Below are 24,668 nucleotides of genomic sequence, written 5' to 3'. Positions count from 1 at the left end.
CTGGCTGGGTCATTATCCAAGACCGTTAGGATATCCGTGCAAGCCAGGTCCCCAGTGTTGCTAGAACCCGAAAAGATCCGGGGGAACTTTTGGGTACTCCAGTCGGAAAATGGATGTGACCACACACCAGAATGTGGTTGTGGTCATTGGTGGAGCCCAATTTACATGAACTTAACAGTGGTCTAAGTAGGCCTGCACAGTAAAATATTGGATGAATCCCCCTCTCCATTAATACAAAATAAAAATACCAAAAATGCAGCATATCATATAAATAGGCAGTGTCACTCAAACATAACTAGAGTTACCTGGCTTCTGTACTGGCTGGTGTGGCTTTTTGGCGGTTTATTAAGCACTGTACCACGATCGCTCCAGAATTGCGGCAAAATGCGGCAGGTAACATGTTTTGCAATTGGCTCCAATCATGGCAGTGAGATCACTGCCATAGGGTTAGAATAGCACTAGTGCTTTAAAATGCGCTAGCGCTTCAGAGATTAGTGAGAATTGCCCGCTAATCGCCATAGTGAGAACAAACCCTAAAGGCTTCTGTTGTTTTTTTTTTAAAGCACTCCCTGAACAGGCACAGGACCTAAGATGTCAGCCATCCTGCTTATTCATTTTCACACCATTCTGGCAGTTGAACTGTTCCACTGTCAATCAGTAATTGCTTTTGAAAAAGGAACCCTGAGAACGCCCCATGAGGAGTGTACACTAGTTGGTAAGAGTTTACAACCATTAGATTAATAATACCTACTGTATGCAACAGCTACAAAGAAAAAAAGGAATTTACAGTACATACATTTTACAAAGACAATTGTACAATTTACATCTATATATGTGTGCTTTACAGTTTTTCAGCGTAGTGCCCCTTTAAATAAGTAAGGGCTTTGTTTGCATGTAAGTATATATTTACTAGTGAACTGAGAGATAAACAGTGTCCTGCAGGGACAATGAAGGGTAACATTATATGGAAATGTAATGCTGGGTACACACGATCGTTTTTTCTACACAATTCTGTGCTCTATTCTCTTATCTTCATTTGTTTTTCTTATCTTTTTCCGTTCACTGCTATGACAAATTGAGCGCGGAAACGATCGGGAGCAATATCGGACATGAGGGATTTTATCAATCGGATCCATCTATCACACGGAAAAACATACCATGTGTATTAGGCATTAGTCCACTCAATAAAGCTGATAACTAACATGTAAGAAGCTGGGCAGAAGTATACAGAGCTCGGGACCTCGGCTCAAATGCACAAGGAGTCAGTGGATGCACAAAACACTTCTAAAAACTGAAATACTTGTGTCAACTCCACATATTTAAAGATGTGTGGGTCTGCCCCTGAGCCATGACAAGGCCAGTCTGTCAAGGCTCAGGAACTAGTTAATAATCAGGGATATACTGAAAACACAGGAAACCAAACATTAGCAAAAATACTTTTTCTTTTTAATTTTCCAAAAAGTGCAGAATTTTGTGTACAAGAACTTTAATCACATAGTAAAGTGCATATAACTCGTTGACAAAGGCAACAACATCGATTTGTTTCGGGTCGGTGACCCCTCTTCAGGCCTTTATGCATACAGTGAACATCTGCACTGTTGAATTACACAGTAGTATCTCATCTGGACAAATATAAAGCCAGGGTAGACCACCACAAGAAGTTTCAAAAGAAGAGCCGCATGGGAGCAGGACATCACCACCCGGTTCGGATGTCCTGCTCCCATGCGGCTCTTTTGAAACTTTACTACGTGATTAAATTTCTTGTACACAAAATTCTACACTTTTTGGAAAATTAAAAAGAAAAAGTATTTTTACTAATTTTTGGTTTCCTGTGTTCTCAGTATATCCCTGATTATTAACTAGTTCTTGTTGTGGTGCTTGTGGTGAACCTACAGGGATTCTTTTTTGTTTTTGTGCTCTCCCAATACATAACTACTTGTCAAGGCTCAGGGGCACACACAAATATGGACTTATGTAACAATGTGCATATCCACTATTGGACATGCATGTAGTTGGATAACAAACCCTGTCATGGGCACACACATCGGTTATTTATGTGGAACCAACAATCTCAGTTTTTGGAGGTGTAGTAGGTATCTGTTGGCTTTTTGTGAGTTTGAGTCTAGGTCTCTTTAAATATTGCAAAATAAAGAGAAAAATCAAAAACAAATGATTTTAAAGTGAAAACAATTTAATTATAAAAACATGTAAAAATGCATCATGGCAGAAATGGTTGCTGGGGTTACAGGGACTCCAGTTTGTTGTATAGTCTGGCCAATCATGAGTTAATATACTGCATTGTTTATGCTTCAGTACAATAACAGATCTTTCATTCAACCTCTTCTCAGGGGCAGCTCCAGGATTTTTATATTGAGGGTGCTATGCAGGTGCTGGATTCAGTGCTGGGGTTGCTGTTGATGCGCTGCTGCATAAAATGGGCTTTTCTATGCACTGGAAAGTGGGTATGTAATGACAGGTCATGGGCAGGGCCAAATTAACTTAGCAGCTGTGTAATTCACAGACAAGTGACATCAACGGCACTATTTAGCCAGATGTAGGCACCCACTCCCCCAGGTAGGCGGATGTCCCAAAAGTATAAGCCCCTTCCCTAGGATTGGCGGCCAGATGTGCCCCCAGTAAAGGTAGCCAGGTATAGGTGCCCCCAGTATAGGTAGCAGGTATAGGTGCCTCCAATATAGCTAGCCGGGCGGGGGAGGGAGGGGGCACATACAGAGCAAGTGCGCATTAAAATACTTATGTTGCTGGGATCTACACTCCACATGTACTTACTTTCTGGCCAGGTGGCCAGGTATAGGTGTCTCCAGTATAGGTAGACAGGTATAGGTGCCCCCAGTATAGGTAGCCAGGTATAGGTGCCTCCAATATAGGTAGTGAGGTATAGGTTCCCCCAGTGTAGGTAGCCACATATAGGTGCCCCAAGAATACGTAGCCTGGTATAGGTGCCTCCAGTATAGGTAGGGGTGCCCCCAGTATAGCTAGCCAGGCGGGGAGGGGGTGGGCACATGCAGAGCGATAGCAAATTAAAATACTTACGTTGCTGGGATCCACACTCTGCATGTACTTACTTCTTGGTCCTGCATTCCGTTTCATGGTAACAGCGCCACCTTGTAGGGTTTTGTTACTATGAGATGGAATGCAGGACCTGGAAGTAAGTACACATGATGCATGGAATCCGGAAACGTAAGTATTGTATCTCACTCTCGCTTGGTCTACCTTCGCTGTGGCAATGCCCCGCATTGCCCACTCACCCTTAGCACCCTAATAGCAGCGGCAACCCACCCGGTACTATATGGGTGCTAATGAGAATTCAGGGGGTGCTACAGCCGCAGAAAGGTACCACCTGGTGCCCCCACTGCCTTTTCTGGTCCCTGTTTACTGCCTCATCCTTGCAAGGGCGTAGATTTCAATTACTCACTGATGTGCGGTCCTGTCACTCTCGCCTCTCCAGTGCCACTGCAATCCGCTCGCTCGGCAGTCCTACTGACAGCCAAGCTCCATATACCATTTAGGAGCAGATTTCTTTCTTTTTTTTTTTTAATCTTTTCTCTCAAACTCAGCAAACAAGCACAGATTAGTCTTCAACTAAAGGTATAACAGCAACACTCTTTGCCACACTCCAGTGTTGATTTGCGCCCTCATCATAGTTTGAGTTGATCAGACTGGTTTGATCAGAGATTTCCCTCTCCTTCTCTCCCCCCCTCCTCCCCATCACCTTAAAAATACAAAAACAAAAAACAAAAAATAGATAGCTCTCTAAGAGATAATGGCCTCAATTCTTGTAGAGTTTAGTGGATAATTACCTCATGGAATTTGATTTACCTCATGAGGAAAATCAACTTTTGAATTCTGGTAGTTTCTTCCAAATAGATTTTATGAAAGTTTTCAATTGAGAACAAAACAAAGGAAATAAAGAGTAGTTGTACACCACTAATCGAACAGTAATAGCAAACAATAGATTTAACTGAAGCCATTGTCCATGAAGTGGTATGAGAGTAAGTAATATCGGCTGCTTGTAATCAAAGGCGATCATAATGTTCATAGGTAACTGGGAGAAAGTCCGCAAAATACATTTTTTGGAGCGATAGCTGGCAATTTCAAACTGACTTTCCATAAGAGAATAAAAGCGCATGTATCAGTGGCGCTTAAATATCTATATAACAATTTATCAGTAGTGTAAGACTAGAGTTGAAAGAAAGGAAAGGTAAGTATATAGATACGGAGGGATGAGGAGAGAGAAGGGTTTGTAGGAGGGAAAGGGGAAGGGGAGAGAGAGAAAGAAAAGATGCACCAAAGGCCCTTGTGCACAATGCACTCAATAGTATGTGGTTCCCTATGACAAGGAAAGATGAGACAAATACTGCAGGGTCTATTAGCTAGAAATTATTGCTGCGGCTCTGTCTGAGTCTCTAAAGTCAACCTATATTGCCAACTTCGAAACAAATGCTTCTACATTAGCCTGAACTGAAGTGTACAGGTCCTCCATAAGCATAATATTATTGATTTCCTTAAATAGTTCTGTCATGGTAGGAATTGTGTTTGATTTCCAGTGTCGAGCAATTAATAAACAAGCTGAAATTAGCAATGAAGGGGTAATTGATTTTTTAATAGCAGAAGGGATGCCGGGCAGAAGAGTAAGTAAGGCAGCTGAAGCCTGCATGGGCAATGGTTTACAGTAGAGAAACTGGTGAATCTCAAATACTCTCCTCCAAAAGGTCTGTATCAGAGGGCAATCCCACCAGATATGGTAATTGGTACTTATAGCCCTAGAGAATCTCCAGCACAAATCTGTAGAACTGCTGTTGTATTTTGACACCTGTGACGGGACTCGATAGCATCTGGCAAAAATCTTAAAGTTCCTTTCTTGGAAGGAGCAAGAGGATTTATGGGTGAACTCAAAAAATGTTTTCCCAATTTTCAGCAGGAAGAGGGTGACCGAGGTCTCCGTCCCAGGTGTCTGTCAACTTAATAAGGTCTTTTTCGCTATTAGTGCACACTATATGTGTATAGATTAAGGATATTTTGTGGTCTAGAGAGATGAACGTAACGCAGAGCCTCTCAAACTGAGTTAAGTTTCTATGCACATTAGCCTTAGATGTAATTGATTTATAAAACCAAGTAAACTGAGACCACGACAGCCAGTCTACACGTGGGGGGGGGGGGGGGGGCTTTAGGATTTCCTATGATCTCTCCAGGAACAAGTCTACTGTCTGATATGATATGCCTAATTTGGGGCCAAGAGTCCCAATCCCATCCCAAAATGGATTGTTGTTGAATACCTGAAGCAAGAGAAGGGTTGTCAAGGAGAGACATAAGGGGGCTATGTAACGTGGATAATTTCAAGTTGTCTCTAAGGTCATTCCACCTCTTGAGAACAATCGGGGACCAGAAGGCTAGATTGTCAGTGTCAGGCTTTTGGTTGCGGGGGATCCAAAGTAAAGTCCTCGGATCTAGGTGCGAAAAGGATGTTTTTAGAGTGACCCATTGTTTACTTTTTCTATCCTGGAACCAGTTTAGGATGTAAGTGAGTATTACTGCGTTGTAATAGGCTTTGATAGGTTAAAGATAAAATGAAGAGGAAAAAGAATGCCTATAAGGTCTTAAAACAGGAGGGGACAGAGGCTGCACTAAGCAATTATAAGGAGTGCAATAAAAATTGTAAAAAAGAAATTAGGCAGGCAAAGATTGAAGCTGAAAAACAAATCGCTAAGGATATCAAATCTAACCCAAAAAAGTTTTACAAGTACATTAACTCTAAAAAAAGAAAGGTTGACTGTATAGGACTCCTAAAGGATGAGGATGGGAACTCAATGGTGGATGACCAAGGTAAGGCAGAGTTATTAAATGCTTTCTTTGCTTCTGTCTTCACAAAAGAAACAGCACTGTTGCAAACTACAGAGGCGGAAGAGTCTCAATCTTCTAACTGTAATATTAAATACTTAACGCAGGAAGAAGTGAAGGCAAGACTAAATAAATTAAAAATAGACAAGGCACCTGGCCCGGATGGCATGCATCCTCGGGTCCTAAGGGAATTAAGTTCAGTTATAGATAAACCCCTTTATCTTATCTTTTGTGACTCTCTTGCAACTGGCAGAGTCCCAGTGGATTGGCGTACAGCCCACGTTTTCCCATTATTTAAGAAGGGCAAAAAATCTGATCCAGGAAATTATAGACCTGTAAGTTTAACATCAGTTGTATGCAAACTATTTGAGGGGTTACTAAGAGATACTATACATGACTTCATAGTAGAAAATAATCTTATTTCTCAGCATCAACATGGGTTTACTAAAGACAGGTCCTGTTTGACTAACATGCTCAGCTTTTATGAGGTAGTGAATGCTAATATGGATATTGGGAATGCTGTAGATGTGATATACTTGGACTTTGCAAAGGCCTTCGACACTGTTCCCCACAAAAGTCTGGTGCAAAAGTTGAGGATGCAAGGACTGGGGAAGAGTCTGTGTTCATGGATAGGGAACTGGCTAATGGACAGAAAACAAAAAGTTGTGGTCAATGGATCATACTCAAAATGGGAGACTGTTAGCAGTGGGGTCCCACAGGGGTCTGTTCTGGGTCCAGTGCTCTTCAATTTATTTATTAATGACCTAGTAGATGCAGTAGTGAGCAATGTTGCTATTTTTGCAGATGATACAAAATTGTGCAGAATCATTAACTCTCAGGAAGATAGTGTCATATTGCAACAGGATCTGGATAGGATGGCTATATGGGCACATACATGGCAGATGAAATTCAATGTTGACAAATGTAAGGTCATGCATTTTGGACGTACTAATGGTCTAGCACCATACAAAATAAATGGGATACAGTTGGGGACATCAAACTTGGAGAAGGACTTAGGAGTACTCATTGACAACAAGTTAAATAATCGTACTCAATGCCAAGCAGCTGCAGCTAAAGCTAACAAAATTTTGGGATGCATTAAAAGGGAAATAAAAACTCGAGATGCTAGCATAATATTGCCCCTGTTTAACTCTCTAGTAAGGCCACATCTGGAATATGGAATTCAGTTCTGGGCACCACATTACAAAAAAGATATTGCAGTTTTAGAGCAGGTGCAGAGACGAGCAACAAAATTGATGCGTGGGATGGAAGGTCTCACTTATCGAGAAAGGTTAGATAAACTGGGTTTATTTAGTCTAGAGAAAAGACGCCTTAGAGGGGATCTAATTAACATGTATAAATACATCAGAGGGCAATATAATACCTTGGCGGATGAGCTTTTTGTCCCTAGGCCTTCTCAAAGGACTAGAGGACATGATCTGCGCATGGAGGAAAAATGTTTTAGCCATTTATTTAGGAAAGGGTTCTTTACAGTAAGAGTGATTAAGATGTGGAATGCATTGCCACAGGAAGTCGTTATGGCAAACTCTATACCTGCATTTAAAGGGGGCTTAGATGCTTTCCTTGCGTTGAAAGACATCCATGGCTACAATTACTAGGTAATGCCTAATGATGTTGATCCAGGGATTTTATCTGATTGCCATCTGGAGTCGGGAAGGAATTTTTCCCTTTAGGGGCTAATTGGACCATGCCTTGTAAGGGTTTTTTCGCCTTCCTCTGGATCAACAGGGATATGTGAGGGAGCAGGCTGGTGTTGTACTTTATACTGGTTGAACTCGATGGACGTATGTCTTTTTTCAACCAAAATAACTATGTAACTATGTAACTATGATATCAGGTAAGCCCATTCCACCTTCTGCTTTGGGCCTAGTAAGGAGTTTGAATTTTGTTCTATGTGTTTTATGTTGCCATATAAAGTTTAACATTAAGGATTGGAGTTTTTTTTAGATAAGTGGTGGGCAGCTTAATGGGTAGGGCTTGTAGAGTATAGAGAATTATAGGGAGAGTGTCCATTTTGGCTACATTTATGCAACTAGACCAAGTAAGTTTAAGATTAGTCCAGTTATCCAACTTTTGTTGGAGTTTACTGAAGAGTTTAGGGTAATTGAATTGGAAGAGTTGGGTAAGATCACTTGGGATAAATACTCCTAGATATTTTATTGCATTGGATTGCCATCGGAATGAAAATGATCTTTGTAGAGTGGTTACTATACACACGGGAAAATTAATATTAAGTATTTCTGATTTACTAACATTAATTTTGAAGTAGCTAACATCGCCAAACCTTCTCAATTCAGATAGTATATGAGGGAACGCAATTGGAGATATATATCAAAAGATCGTCCGCAAACAGGGATAGTTTGCAGTGTTGGGCTTTGGTGCGTACACCCTGAATTGAGGAGTTTTGTCGTAAGGCTATAGCTAAGTGTTCCATGCAGATCACATAAAGTAGTGGGGAGACTGGGCATCCCTGTCTGGTTCTGTTTGTGATAATGAAGGCATCCGACAGGGTTCCGTTTGTGATAATGAAGGCATCCGACAGGGTTCCATTTACTCTGATTCTGGCGCTAGGATTTTTGTATTAGAGACATTATTTTGTCTTTAAATTTGGCTCCCATGCCCAGTTGTTTAAGAGATAGCTCTAAAAATAGCCAGTGAACCCTGTTGAACACCTTCTCGGCATCGACTGACATTATACACAGTGGGGATCTAGTTTTATTTGCGTAGTGGATCAAGGAGACTGTTTTGAAAGTGTTGTCTCTGGCCTCTCTACCAGAGACAAACCGGATTGGTCGTGTGAATGACATCTGGAAGTATGGGTTTTAGCCTTTCAGCTATAAGTTTGGCAAAAAGCTTTAAAGCGAGTCTGAAGCGAGAATAGATCTCGCTTCAGACCTCATAGCTAGCAGGGGCATGCGTGCCCCTGCTAAAACGCCGCTATAGCGCGGCTTAACGGGGGTCCCTGTTCCCCCAAACCCCCTCCGAGCAGCGGGGGAGCGCTTCCTGGTTGGGGCAGGGCTAACCGCCGCAGCCCTGCCCCATGCGCGTCTGTCAGACGCGTACCTCCGCCTCTCCCCCGCCCCTCTCAGTCTTCCTTCACTGAGAGGGGCGGGGGAGAGGCGGCGATGCGCGTCTGATAGACGCGACTGGAGGCAGGGCTGCAGCCGTTAGCCCTGCCTCCAGGAAGATCAGCTCCAGCGACCTTTTTCCGACCCAGGTTTGCGGGGGGTGGGTTGGGGGTGAAGGGACCCCCGTTAAGCCGCGGGATAGCGGCGTTTTAGCAGGGGCACACGTGCCCCTGCTATATATAAGACCTGAAGCGAGATTTAGTCTCGCTTCAGTGTCTCTTTAAGTCTATGTTAATTAAAGAGATTGGTCTATAATTTGAACAAATAGTAGGGTCCTTGTCTGGTTTAGGGATGATAGTGATGTGGGCCGTCGAGGTTTGTGGGGTAAAAGTGTGGGTTTCATCTATCGAATTAAAGGTTTTGAGTAGATTGGGGAGAGAAGCGAACAAAGCTGTTTGTAAAAGGGACCTGAGAAGCCGGGGGCTTTTACCTTTTTTAAAAGCTTTTATACTGGAGATTACCTCAATCTCAGTAAATTCTTCGTCTAAAGCTTGGAATTCTGGTAGTTTAAGTAAAGTTTTACCTCATGTAATTTCATGAGGTAATTTATGTGGTAATTTTCGACAAAAAATATGTGCTATTTTGTGGTAAAATACCTCACATAATTAGACCTACCTCTACCACACGGTAAATGCAGGTCTGTGACTAAGACTTTATCTAAGACAAGTACTAAGTATCCCCAATATAGCTAAGACAGATATAAGTGTCCCCAAAAAAAGGGAAGGAGTGAGTGTGGCGTGCTGAGCACGACACGGAGGTTAATGCCAGATATACAGTAGGTGCCCCCATACAGGTAGCGTGGAATAGTTGCCCCAGTATAGGTAGCCTAGAATAGTTGACTGCCGGTATAGGCAGCGTAGTATGGTTGCCCCAGTATAGGTAGTCTGGAATAGTTGCCCCCATTATAGGTAACTTGGAAAACTTGCCCCCAGTCTATACTATATATTCTATACAAAATATATAGCCAGTATATATAGTGAGGTCCCCCCTGTATATAGCCAATGTATATATTCAAATCCCCCCTGTATATAGGCAGTATATATTTTCAGATTCCCTGTAAATAGCCAGTTTTCCCCCCCATATAGCCAGTATATATAGTCATTCAGATTCCCCGCATTTATGTAGTTAGTATATGTAGCCAGATCCCCCCAGTATATATATATATATATATATATATAGTCAAATTTCCCCTGTATATAGCGAGTATATAGGCAAATAATTTCAAGTGCTCTGAACTCCCCCGTACACTCCCTCTAGATTTCTCTGCTGCCCCCCCCCCCCCCCGCCACTGCCACTTGATCCCCCTGCAGCGATGTGATATGTGCATCGGTAGTACTACTCACCATCATGGCTCTCTCCAGCTTTGATCGAGCACCCTCCTCCTCCTCCGTACAGCTTTGAGGAGAAAGTTTTGGTTAGCAACGTTGTCACTCTACAACAATATCTAGTGTAGTTTAGATAGTTTAGAGGTGGGCCGAACGGTTCGCCGGCGAACGGTTCCAGACAAACCTCGGGTGGTTCGCCTTCGCCGGCGAAGGCGAACTTTCCCAGAAGTTCGATTCGCCCCATAATGCTCTATGAGGGTCAACTTTGACCCTCTGCATCACAGTCAGCAGGCGCATTGTAGCCAATCCGGCTATACTAAGCCCTGGAGCCCCACCCCCCCTTATATAAGGCAGGCTCCGGCGGCCATTAGCCTCACTCGTGTGCCTGCTAGAGACAGACTAGGGACAGCTGCTGCAGACTTGTTCTCCTAGGGACAGATTAGTCAGGCTCTTGCCTTCTTAGCTTGCTCCTAGCTGAATCTTATTGCTATAATAGCGCCCCAGAACAGCTCTTTTCAGAAACTCATCCTGCTCGTGTGATCAATTTTTTTTTCTGTGTTTGAAACTGACACTTGTGTTGTTTAGATTAAAGATAGTGTTGCGCCAACACCAGTCTGCTGCTAGTACTGTTAGAGGGGTCCCACTTCCTCATATAGAAATAAATGTAGTGATAGTAGACTAACAGACTGCGCTAAAAATGTTTTGAATTAAAACAACCTTTAATGTGTGTGATTATTTAATCAGGAGAATGCTTCTTCAATAGTATAAAATGTCCATAAAAACAAAACATAAAAATAAAAATAGAAAAGATTAGTCCTAATGGGAATATAAGGAGTGCAAGCTGCAGTGTAGTTTTCACTGAACACTAGAGGATTATGAATCCAGTGAGTCCTGTGGGGTAAAAAGTGCAAGCTGCAGATTATCTATAAATCCGGGCAGTCCTGTAAAATATCGTCCCTTAGTGGAGAGTATTTCAAATAGCTCAATTATAGGTACCTCATAAATAATGCAACGTGCATATGGATTGGTCTTCGTGATGTAAATCTCACCCGTCTTGATCCATACACTGGTAATGCGGAGATGTTCTCGGGAGCCGCTCAATCTCACCCGCCCCGGCCGGCGGCAAGGTGAGAGAGACTAGACGATGGCTGACGTCGGGCTGGTTAGTCCGGTTCCCTGGGTTGCGGAGATGGTGTGCGCTGAGATGCCTAGTCGGAGATGAAACTTCTGTACTTCCTTGTGGTGCTAGCAGCCGCGAAACTTCACCACGCCTCCTTCCCCTTTGGTGTGTGACGTCACAAGTGCAGCCTCCGCACTGGATTCATAATCCTCTAGTGTTCAGTGAAAACTACACTGCAGCTTGCACTCCCTATATTCCCATTAGGACTAATCTTTTCTATTTTTATTTTTATGTTTTGTTTTTATGGACATTTTATACTATTGAAGAAGCATTCTCCTGATTAAATAATCACACATATTAAAGGTTGTTTTAATTCAAAACATTTTTGGCGCAGTCTGTTAGTCTACTATCACTTGTGTTGTTTAGACAGCATTGCTAATTCATACTGTGTGTCCCACTGCCAGCAGCAGCAGCAGCACATTCAGTGACTACCTGTGTGTGTGAGACACTTGTGTTGCTGCTTAGACAGCATTGCTAATTCATAATGTGTGTGTCCCACTGCCAGCAGCCCATCAGCATTCAGCAGCACATTCAGTGACTACCTGTGTGTGTGACAGGGAGCTGCACATTGTACTACCCACCCAGTACTGCGTTTACCTACTACTAGTACCTGTTGTGTTTAGTTAACCCACCTCATCACTGCATACACCTACGTTTGTGTTGAGTGAACCCACCTCGCTGCACATAACTACCTTTCGTGTTGAGTGAACTTGCCTCACTGCATATCTACCTTTTCTGTAGAGTGAACTCACCTCACTGCATATAACTACCTTTGTGTTGAGTGAACTCAGCTGACTGCATCTAACTACCTGTTGTGTTCAGTGAACTCACCTCACTGCATATATAACTACCTTTGGGTTGAGTGAACTCACCTCACTGCATATATAACTACCTTTGGGTTGAATGAACTCACCTCACTGCATATCTACCTTTTCTGTAGAGTGAACTCACCTCACTGCATATAACTACCTTTGTGTTAAGTGAACTCAGCTGACTGCATCTAACTACCTGTTGTGTTCAGTGAACTCACCTCACTGCATATATAACTACCTTTGGGTTGAGTGAACTCACCTCACTGCACATAGCTACCTTTTGTGTTCAGTGAACTCACCTCACTGCATATATAACTACCTTTGTGTTGAGTGAACTCAGCTGACTGCATCTAACTACCTGTTGTGTTCAGTGAACTCACCTCACTGCATATATAACTACCTTTGGGTTGAGTGAACTCACCTCACTGCACATAGCTACCTTTTGTGTTCAGTGAACTCACCTCACTGCATATATAACTACCTTTGGATTGAGTGAACTCACCTCACTGCATATCTACCTTTTCTGTTGAGTGAACTCACCTCACTGCATATAACTACCTTTGTGTTGAGTGAACTCAGCTGACTGCATCTAACTACCTGTTGTGTTCAGTGAACTCACCTCACTGCATATATAACTACCTTTGGGTTGAGTGAACTCACCTCATTGCATATCTACCTTTTCTGTTGAGTGAACTCACCTCACTGCATATACCTAGCTTCCCCCCGAGATGGACAAAATGGACAAACCAGGTAGAGGAAGAGGTAGAGGCAGACCCAGAGGAAGGCCACCTGGCACTGGCAGGTCTGTGTGAGGTGGTGTTGCTGTGATTTTCATGCGGACCTGGCCCAAAGTACAGTGCTCAGAAGAAGGCACGTGCTATCACTTCCCAAAATTGTGAGGACGTGCTTGAGTATTTAACACAGAACACCTCATCTCCCGCAGCCACCAGCGCTACAAAAAGCACCACATCCGCTGCATTTGACACTTTGCAGGAGTTATTTGGTGGTGGTGGTGGTGGTGAGATCACTGATTCACAGCCACTACTGCAACAACAAGAAGAAGGCGCAGGTACACCACCTCATACGTCTGAGTTAGGTGGCGATAGTATGGACGTAACGTGAGGAGGGGCATGATGAACCACCTGAAGTTGGTGCAGTCGTGGAGTTGTCTAAGGAAAGCGAAGCTGGGCAGGAGGATTATGATGACGATTATACGGATGCCACGTATGTTCCCAATAGAGGAGATGACCAGGGGGACAGTTCAGAGGGGGAGCCAAAGAGAAGTAGGAGGAGACGACTCCATGATAGAAGCAGAGGGAGCTCGTCCTCAGAAACAGCTGGGGGCAGTGTCCGGCGCCATGTATCGCCAGCTATGGCCAGCCAGCCAACATGCCCTTCAAGGTCAGCTGTTGATGCCACCGTGGTGCCATCACCCCAGGGGGGCTCAGCGGTTTGGAAATATTTAACGTGTGTGCCTCAGATAGGAGCAAAGCCATCTGTTCTCTCTGCCTCCAAAAATTGAGCCGTGGAAAGGCCAACACTCACGTAGGGACAAGTGCCTTACGAAGGCACCTGGAGAAAAGGCACAAACAGCTATGGGAAGAACACCTGAGGAAAAGCAGCACCCCATCAAAAGACAAGCCACCCTCCTTCTCCTCTTCCTCCTTCAGGTGCATCGTCTTCATCCGCTTTCTCCCTTGAACCTTCACAGCCACCCTCCTTCACACCGCCTCTGCCCTTGAGCGGTTCCTGCTCCTCTGCCCACAGCAGTAGCCAGGTGTCCGTGAAGGAAGTCTTTGAGCGGAAGAAGCCAATTTGGGCCAGTCACCCTCTTGCCCAGTGTCTGACAGCTGGTGTGGCGGAACTATTAGCTCGCCAGCTATTACCATACAAGCTGGTGGAGTCAGAGGCTTTCCGTAAATTTGTGGCCATTGGGACACCGCAGTGGAAGATACCAGGCCGCACTTATTTTTCACGAAAGGCCATACCCAAACTGTACCGTGCAGTTCAGGGGCAAGTGGTGTCATCTATTGCGAAGAGCATTGGGTCAAGGGTCCACCTGACCACGGATGCCTGGTCTGCCAAGCACGGGCAGGGCCGCTACATTATGTACACAGCCCATTGGGTCAACCTGGTGACCGATGGCAGCAAGCAGGGAGTACGTGGCTGCGCAGCGAACCGACTTGTCACACCTCCACGGCTTGCAGGCAGGCCTCCGGCCACCTCCTCTCCTTCTCCTCCAGCTACATCCTCTTCGCTGTCAACCTCCTCCTCCTCCTTGGCTGAGTGTCAGTTGAACTCTAGCGGTGCTGCCATCTCCTCTTCCTCTCCAGCTACACAGCCCCATCTCCCCAGAGCCTACGCTGCATGCCAGGTACGACGGTGTCACGCAATTTTAGACATGTCTTGCCTCAAAGCGGAGAGTCACACTGGAGCAGCTCTCCTTGCTGCTCTTAACAAACAGGTGGAGCAATGGCTGACCCCGCACCAGCTGGAGATCGGCAACGTGGTGTGTGACAACGGCAGCAATCTCCTTTCCGCTTTGAATTTGGGAAAGCTGACACATGTACCCTGCATGGCACATGTGCTGAATCTGGTCGTGCAAAGCTTTGTTCAAAGTACCCAGGCTTAGAGGACGTCCTGAAGCAGACCAGGAAGTTGTGTGGGCATTTCAGGCGGTCTTATACGGCCATGGCACGCTTTGCGGACATTCAGCGGAAAAACAACTTGCCGGTGAGACGCTTGATATGCGATAGCCCAACTCGCTGGAATTCCACCCTGCTCATGTTTTCTCGCCTGCTAGACCAGGAGAAAGCCGTCACCCAGTACCTGTACAACTACAGTAGAAGGACACTGTCACAGGAGCCCTAGTGGCTGACCGCACTTAGCCTTCTAAACGGTGCCAGCGCACAGATCGTGCGAACTCTGGTCGCAGTCAATGCGCAGGAACCGTTAAGAATTAGCCGCAGACAACTCAGAAGGGAGCCTGTGAGACACGGGTGATTACAACTTCACCCACTGGTTCAGAGTAAACTGCCACCACCGCGGTTATGATGGGACCGTGGAGCCCACTAACTGACTAGTCCTGCGAATAAAACGGTTAAACACACGATATTTTGTCTAGCCAACAACAAACAAACGGTAGCGTATCTTCAGAGACCCGGGATCAGTTCTGTGTGTGCTGATAAGCAGGGTAGCGGAACAGTGAATGACTTGGAGGAAGTCTTTTATTCACACAATATAAATAATTAATATATACAGACAATTATTAAAATCACAATTATTAAGACGGTAATAGCCAGTATAAAAAATAAAAGAAGGGAGAAAAATACTTAGTTCCTGGAAAGATGTCCTTTTTGTGGGAAAATCATCAGTTCAAGCAAAACGGTTTCAAGTTCTTAGAGTTCTTTGTTTCAGAGTAAAGTTCAGCAAGATTTAAAATCCAAACAAAATGGAGGATGTCCTTTGTTTCAGCTCTGTCAAGATGGCCACCACTTGTTCCTCATAGTGGCCGTGTGTCATGAAGATGGTAAAGGGAGGAATTGATGCCCTCCTGCTGGCCAGGTGCTTTTGATGAAGCTGGTTTGGGGGTGTGGCAATGCCGGCCCCTCTGAGTCACCCACCAATGACAGTTCATTCCCTCTGAGAGATTTTATGGCTAAACTTATGAAATGCTGTAACTCCTGAACCATACACGTTATATTTAGGGGGGTAACAGCTTCAGACTTGTTGGAAAATACAGATTAATATGACATCAGACACGGCTAAGCCAGCGGGTCAGGCTCCTGAGAAGATTCATATCTCGATAACCGGACGGTCTATCCCAAGGAATTTCATATCAGCACGATGGCCAGATTTTACCGGACAAGACGATATGAATTTTATAGCTGTGCGACATACGGTTTTCGTATGCCGACAGGAAATCATATCACCCATGCTTTCCTTATGGCCCATGCTCGGTGCCGGATCGGCTGGCTTTCTATGGCCCCCCTGTGGAGCCAGTTTCCTGGTCCTTTTCATGGGGACATCTGCTGTAGGGGGAATGAGCTGGGCCCTGCAGGGAGTCCAGCCACGTGCGACATTCCGGAGGGGTGAGGGGACTGCTCTGGCTCACAGGGGAACATATCTCTGGATTTAAAATAACACAAAATGTCATTTTCGGATCGCTTGCACGACTGCTCAGATCCGACAGGGAGCGATCAGGAAAGCGACTGTGAATTCTCTAGATTCACCTGCGCTTCTCACGGCTATTCCGTGACAGACACAATCTGGGAAGATGGGGATGTTTTGGCCCAACAGCTGGACACTGATGCGAAATGCATGCAGGACCATGCGGCCGTTTGAGGAGGTGACCAACCTGGTGAGTCGCGCTGAAGGCACCATCAGCGACTTGATCCCCTACGCTTACTTCCTGGAGCGTGCCGTGCGTAGAGTGGTGAATGAAGCTGTGGAGGAGCGGGAACAGGAACAGCTACGGCAGGAGGATTCGTGGGAGCGATTTACATCCGAACCACATGTTTCCTCGACACCTGCGGCACCACAGAGGGGGGAGGAGGAGGAAGAAGAGGAGTCGTGTGGGGAAGGAGAGGAGTCAGACTCGGATGACGATTATGAGGAAGGTGTTTCTGTGGAGGAGGAAGAGGCGGCGGCGGCGGCAGAAGAACAACCGCAGCAGCCATCCCAGGGGGCTTCTGCTGCTCCACGTTCGTGGCTGGGGGGAGGAAGAGGAGTTGCGTAACGTCACTGTGGAAGAGCAAGAGGAGATGGAGAGTACGTCTGGATCCGACTTTGTGCAGATGGCCTCTTTCATGTTGTCCAGCTTGTTGAGGGACCCCCGTATCAAAAAACTCAAGGGGAATGACCTGTACTGGGTGGCCACACTACTAGACCCTCGGTACAGGCACAAAGTGGCAGACCTGTTACCAACTCAACAGAAGGCGAAAAGGATGCAGCACTTGCAGAACAAGCTGTCAATGATGCTTTACAATGCATTTAAGGGTGATGTGACAGTACAACACAATAAAGGTACCACTGGCAGTAATCCTCCTCCTCCTCACCAGTCCACACAGGCAAGGACAGGACGCTCCAGCGATCTCGGGGTGATGTCGGACATTCTTTAGTCCAACGCCTCGCAGTAGCCCTTCGGGATCCACCCTCCACCAACACCTGGACCGGCAGGTAGCCGACTACCTGGCCTTAAGTGTGGATGTACACACTGCGACTTAAAGCAGCGAGGATGAACCCTTACTCTACTGGATGCGCATGCTTGACCTGTGGCCAGAGCTGTCCCAATTTGCCATACAACTTCTCTCTTGCCCTGCCGCAAGCGTCCTGTCAGAAAGGACCTTCAGTGCAACTGGAGGCATTGTCACTGAGAAGAGAAGTCGCCTAAGTCATGACAGTGTTCAGTACCTGACCTTTATCAAAATGAATGAGGCATGGATCCCTGAGGGCTATTGCACGACCGATGACTAAGTCAGTCCCCACACACAGCATTTCTGCCTGCAGGCCGCTTGACTGCCTTCTCCGCCACCACCACCAGGGTCCAGGACTCTAGGCGGATTCCAGAATTTTTAAGGCTGCTGCTAGCAGCGGCCGCTATACTAATTTTTCTGGGGCGTGCACATGCCTGCCTAATTTTTCTGGCTGAACTGCAGGCGGCTGCAACAAAAAAACAAAAGGCATGTACATGTGCCCATCCCCCTTCGTGATCATTACCTTGCCGCGGTGAAGGGGCTTGCGTATCACAATGAAGCAATGACTGCCAGCTATATGAGTGTCTCGGGTGGGGGTGGCACACCAAAGATAATAAGGTCGTTGTTTTATTGTGGTCAGACCAAATTTGATCAGCTGGACTCTCGTCATGGTGCGCACCAGTCCAGCACGGCCGTCACTACACAAACGGCTGTTTGCAGTCACTGCATACCTTTCACTGCATCTGTGACTGCACATTGTATTATACCTGGCAGTCAGTGCAGAACTTGCACTTCAATGGATGACAGACTTGCCCTCCATAACGGATTCCCGTTAAAGGATTTAAAGTTGATTCATTACAATTAGGGCCTCAAAAGTCCTCCTGAGTCCTGTATTGTTATTTTTGGTCACTACCTCGGTGCGGACGTGCATGCCTGCCTGCTGCCCTCCTTGCCTGGATGTGTGGTGGTAGCCGTTTCTTAGACGCCAACTCCGGAATGCAATACAACCATCTACAGTTTCAAACAATTTAAAAATACAACCATCTACATTTTAAAACAATTTAAAAATACAACCATCTACAGTTTCAAACAATTTAAAAATACAACCATCTACATTTTAAAACAATTGAAAAATACAACCATCTACAGTTTCAAACAATTGAAAAAAAGGCAAAAAACTTGCCCTCCGTAAAACATTCTTGGCAAATGCTTTCGACTTGGTTTGTCTTCCGCTGGGTCAAGGGTCCATCTGACCACAGATGCCTAGTCTGCAAAGCACGGTCAGGGCAGCTACAGCATGGGTCTCAGCAGGCTCCCACTTCGGGCCCAAATCCAACCTTCATTCCCCGCCCATTACCCGTGGTGACAATGGCAGACTTGCCCTCCATAACGGATTCCCGTTAAAGGATTTAAAGTTGATTCATTACAATTAGGGCCTCAAAAGTCCTCCTGAGTCCTGTATTGTTATTTTTGGTCACTACCTCAGGGCGGGCGTGCACGCCTGCCTGCTGCCCTCCTTGCCTGTGTAGTGGTAGCCGTTGCTTAGGCTCCACACCGGATTCCATCCCTCATTCCCCGGCCATTACCCGGGGTCACAAATGGCAGACTTGCCCGCCTCCATATGATTCTCGTGAAAGGAATGTGGTGTCAACTTTGCCTGCCATAACTGGTTCTCGTTAAAGGATTTAAAGTACATTCATTCAAATACACAGCAGGGCCTCGAAAGTCCTCCTCCTGTATTGTTATTTTTGGTCACTACCTCGGGGCGGGCGGGCGTGCATGCCTGCCTGCTGCCCTACGTGGATGTGTAGTGGTAGCTGTTGCTTAGGCTCCACACCGGATTCCAACACTCATTCCCCGGCCATTACCCGGGGTCACAAATGGTAGACTTGCCCGCCTCCATATGATTCTCGTGAAAGGAATGTGGTGTCATCTTTGCCTGCCATAACTGGTTCTCGTTAAAGGATTTAAAGTACATTCATTTCAAATACACAGCAGGGCCTCGAAAGTCCTCCTCCTGTATTGTTATTTTTGGTCACTACCTCGGGGCGGGCGTGCATGCCTGCCTGCTGCCCTCCTTGGATGTGTAGTGGTAGCCGTTGCTCAGGCTCCACACCGGATTCCATCCCTCATTCCCCGGCCATTTCCCGGGGTCACAAATGGCAGACTTGCCCGCCTCCATATGATACTCGTGAAAGGAATGTGGTGTCATCTTTGCCTGCCATAACTGGTTCTCGTTAAAGGATTTAAAGTACATTCATTTCAAATACAGCAAGCCCTCGATAGTCCTCCTGTATTGTTATTTTTGGTCACTACCTCGGGGCGGGCGGTCGTGCATGCCTGCCTGCTGCCCTCCTTGGATGTGTAGTGGTAGCCATTGCTCAGGCTCCACACTGGATTCAAACCCTCATTCCCCGGCCATTACCCGGGGTCACAATGCCAGACTTGCCCGCCTCCATAGGATTCTCATTGTAGCGGTACTGAACAAGTACACAGCAAGTAGAAAATGTAATTTAAAAACAAAACATAAGCTTTTTAACAATGCCATGGAAAGTTGAGAAGGCAGTCACACATTACCTGACATCACTGAGTGAGGAAGAGCAATCTCGCCATGTTGCGCAGTAGTCCAGCATGGCCGTCACTACACAAACAGCTGGTAACTTGCGGTGCGTTACACAGTTAGTTTGGTGTGTCAGTGTGAAGCAGTACTCTAATTACACTACCTGATTGATGTATACACATGCAAGATGTTTTAAAGCACGTTAGGCCTGCAATTTAGCATTCAATGTGATTTTTGCCCTTAAAACGCTGTGTTGCGTCACATCCAGATTTTTCCCCGGGACTTTTGGCGTGTATCCCACTCCGCCATGCCCCCCTCCAGGTGTTAGACCCCTTGAAACATCTTTTCCATCACTTTTGTGGCCAGCATAATTTTTTCTATTTTTCAAAGTTCGCCTCCCTATTGAAGTCTATTGCGGTTCGCGAACTTTTCCGCGAACCGAACCTTCCGCGGAAGTTCGCGAACCCGGTTCGCGAACCTAAAATCGGAGGTTTGGCCCATCACTAGTGTAGTTATATTGAAAAAAATATGGCCAACATACAGATTTTAAATAACTTTTACTGCTCTTTAGGGATTATGTTAGCTGACAGTTTAGGATTGGCATTGTACAGATATGCTGCTTGATAATCTGTTTACCAATCTGTTTACCAATCAGAGGAGGGGAGGAGTAAGTAGGAGGTTCCCTCTTGTGGGACTTCAGTAGATTAACAGTATCTGTTGGCTATCGGTGACCCAGCACATCAGAGCACTAATGACATTGTCAATGTGAGAAATCTATACTCGCACTAGATTTTCACCTGAGATGCTCAGAAATGACCCTCTTGAGTGATGAAAATCTACTGTACGCATGTAGCTTAAAGGGACACTTAAGTCAAACAAAAAAAATGAGTTTTACTCACCTAGGGCTTCCAATAGCCCCCTGCAGCTGTCTGGCGCCCTCGCCGTCTCCCTCCGATCCTCCTGGCCCCGCCAGCAGCCACTTCCTGTTTCGGTGACAGGAGCTGACAGGCTGGGGACGCGAGTGATTCTTCGCGTTCCAAGACACATTAGCACCCTATATGCTGCTATATGGTATATGATATATGCTATAGCAGCGCTATTGTGGCCAGGAACACGAAGAATCACTCGCGTCCCCAGCCTGTCAGCTCCTGTCACAGAAACAGGAAGTGGCTGCTGGCGGGGCCAGGAGGATCGGAGGGAGATGGCGTGGGCACCGGACAGCTGCAGGGGGCTATTGGAAGCCCCAGGTGAGTAAAACTCATTTTTTTTTGTTTGACTTAAGTATCCCTTTAAGGTACACAAATAAATATTTGGTCTGTGTTATTTTCATGTAAGCCTTTATTTGGCACAGTGATCCACAAGTTAAGAATCTCTGATCCAAATTAAACTCCAATTACTTTACATACTTTCAACATTATGTAGCTATCTCTTTCCTAATAGTGTATTGGGTAGTCAGACAGGTACAGGTGTGTCTCTTGCCTGTTTTTTTTATGACTTCTTAACACACCCTCTTTGTGTGACAGAAACTCTGCAACACCTAGAGGGTTTATAGATTGCTAGTGGAATTACATTAATCAGAGCAAGAGGAACACTAAGAAGGTAAGTGATATGATAGATATGCTCTGCAATCAGATATTTTAATGTGTGTTCTGGAGATACTGTAAGTAGGGATTCCTTCAATAATGCGCTGCAGTATTTACATATTTTGAAAACATATTTTTGAGTGTCATTCTGCATATCCTTTCAGTTTTTAGTAAATTAATCATTTAGTCATTGATTTGTATTGTGAAAGTATCCCCTAAAACAGAACAACATTTTCAATAAAAGTACATTTAGTAGAGCAGTGATAGCTTATCTCTAGCTACATTTTTAACACACAAGCCAACAAACTCTTATTTTAATTTAGTTGTTGCTTTTTCTTATGTATATAGTTGGCAGTAAAATACTGTATTGAAATGCTGTAAGAATCAAACTGGCAATTGATGGACAAGAAAATGTCAATGACTACAGACTGTTAGCCATGTTATGTGTCTTGGCATCATCTGCAGACATGGAGCACCTCTATATTATTATAAATTTAGCCTCTGAATTTAGTGATCTGGAACAGTGGCACTATCATGCCTTCCACATCAGACCCAGGTCGTCAGAAACCTTGAAGTCCCTGCTCTGAAATGCACACTTTGCCTATAGCTGTAAGTCTGTAGTAAAAAGTCAGTTTAACTTTTTGTTTTGTAGTAGCTCATAATAAAGTTGTGGGCATATAAAAACTCTACTTATGTCAGAAAATCTTAAAAACATGACCATTAAATCAGTTTAAAAATTATTGCTTTGAAACAGGTGAAAAGTTACTTTGTAGATAAGGTGACAAATAAGTAACAACAGATAATACAAGAGATAAAAGAAAACAGAATATTTCAGTTTCTCTTTAATCATTGTATCATGTTTGTTTAAAAACACTTTGAATTCCTGGGTTTTTCCTCTTCCAGAATCCCAATTTTGGCATTTCAGCTGTCACTATTGATACAGCAATACCCTTTTTTGTATTATTTATGCCATCAAAGTGATTCATACATTGTTTTTTTAGGACAATCTAGGCTTTCATTAAAGTAAACCATAGACCTCCCTACCTAAAGATTTGATAGTTACCCGGGGCTTCCTCCCACCCCATAAACATGTGTTGAGTCCCTTGCCGTGCATGTGCGGAAGACCCAGACTGGACCTGCCTGAGCCTATTACCGGGGCTGATCACGGCTGAATGGCAGACCGCGGGAGGATGGCGAGGGACTCATACGTGTATGGGGTGGGAGGAAGCCCCAGGTAAGTATCAAATCTTTAGGTAGCAAGGTCTCTGGTACACTTTAAGTTATATTTTTTTGTTCCAATAATTTTTCTATTTTATAGGCATTTTACAGGAAAATAAGGTGTAAATACAGAAAATACAATTTTTTTTCATTTTCACCTTTCCTAGTTTTACATAACAAGAGCCACAGTTATAAAACACCTCAAAATATATTATCTGGCTCTTCAGATTAAAATAATACCATGTATATTTCTTCACATGTTGAGCGTGTAGCGTACCATTATTGCCTGTCTGTGAATCTTTAGTGACTGGATGTGATCGCTAGCTAGGGTGCATAGTTTGGGGACCCCCGTGCTGTGCAAATGCATTGCCTGACAACAGCTTAGCAATGCATCTATACAGCATTGGGTCACCAAACCATTCCCCTAGTGATTGCATCTGATCACTATAGTCGGCAGCCATTGCAGAAGTCCATAAATCTTAAGCCAAGTATAGGTGACACAAGGGGTTAATTAGTTAGGGGTTAAAACCTAACCACAGGGGGAAAGGGAAGGGGGGGAGGCACTTGATTGTGACACTGTCAGTCTGTCACTTTAACGTTTTAACTTTTTTTTACTTTCATTGAATGATTGCTGCCATAGCAGCCATATTGTTTAATGTATGCCTACAACTACTGACTAGAAAGCATACCGATGCAAACTGGAGCATAATATAGTTTGAAGCAGAAAAAAAATAATATGTAAATTCATTAAATTATTATAACATTTGTGGAGGAACATGGACAGAAATAAATTGACCTGCCCTGAGCTGCATTTCTTTTCTGGCTTTTAAAGATAAGATTAATTAAAATGAATGAAGAAGCACAGGGAACAATGCAGTTGGGCATAAGCCCTTAAATGACATTTTTTTTACTTCCGATTATACAACAGTCACAATTTTGTTAATCTGTTGGAGGGATATTTTAATTCTAAGCTTTTGGTCTTTAATACAGAAAAACTTTACCTCAGGATTGAACTTCATCCCAATCAGTAGCTAATACACCCTTTCTCACAAGAAATCTCTACCTTTACTTGAATAGATCATCAGAGGGGCTGATATTGTGGTGAAATATCAGCACAGTGTGATGTCATCACCATGATTCTGACAGTTTGCTCTCTGTGAACCTCGTTGCATTGTGGGAAATAACTACTTTTTCCAACTGCCAAGAAAGCAACATCTCCCTCTGTGCATAGAACTCTCAGAGACGAACATTCTGCACAGATCACCTGTTAGAGCTAAAGATGTCACCATCAGTGATACCTTTCAGAATGTAAACTAGCAAGATGAAAGCTCTCACAATGGGCAAACATTGACTAAATAATCTATAAAGGAATATTGTAATAAATAAGCAATTTTATTCATTAAGTCATTTTCACTACAGGACACCTTCATCTTAGCTGCAGGGGTGCAGATATATGTGTATTCACATCGCCACCCGTTAGTACACAGATCAGTGAATGGAAACACAGTTTTCATTCACTGATAAAAATGCCGGTGATCAATGATCACTGGCATCAGTGAAATGCCAGTGATTATTAAAGTGTACGTAAAACATACACGTATTACTTCCTCTGTGTACTGTTCAGTAGACAGGAGGAATAAATGGGGGGGTGGGGCAACAGATTGTGGCCAAACCAGTAAAATTACACCTACATACGTTACAATAAAAAAATAACATACCCCATTATTTAACCTAGTGTTTCTCAAACCTGTCCTTGTGACTCGGTGCATGTTTTGCAGACAATCTCA

The 24,668-nt window shown here is 44.5% G+C and overlaps 1 protein-coding gene across 1 annotated transcript in view; it reads left to right on the top strand.

Moving 5' to 3' along the window:
* The first annotated feature begins 21,622 nt into the window (after window positions 1-21,622).
* The window catches only part of LOC137522609 (retinoic acid-induced protein 3-like), a 110,004-nt gene continuing 106,958 nt past the window's right edge, over window positions 21,623-24,668 (top strand). The window contains exon 1 of the mRNA XM_068242688.1: window positions 21,623-21,679. The gene's annotated coding sequence lies outside the window, so the exon portion shown is untranslated. The remainder of the gene's footprint in view (window positions 21,680-24,668) is intronic.

Source organism: Hyperolius riggenbachi, chromosome 6, assembly GCF_040937935.1.
Source record: "Hyperolius riggenbachi isolate aHypRig1 chromosome 6, aHypRig1.pri, whole genome shotgun sequence".
NCBI lineage: Eukaryota > Metazoa > Chordata > Amphibia > Anura > Hyperoliidae > Hyperolius > Hyperolius riggenbachi.
The sequence above is the reverse complement of the archived record's forward strand: the minus strand, read 5'-3'. Positions and strand labels throughout refer to the sequence as shown.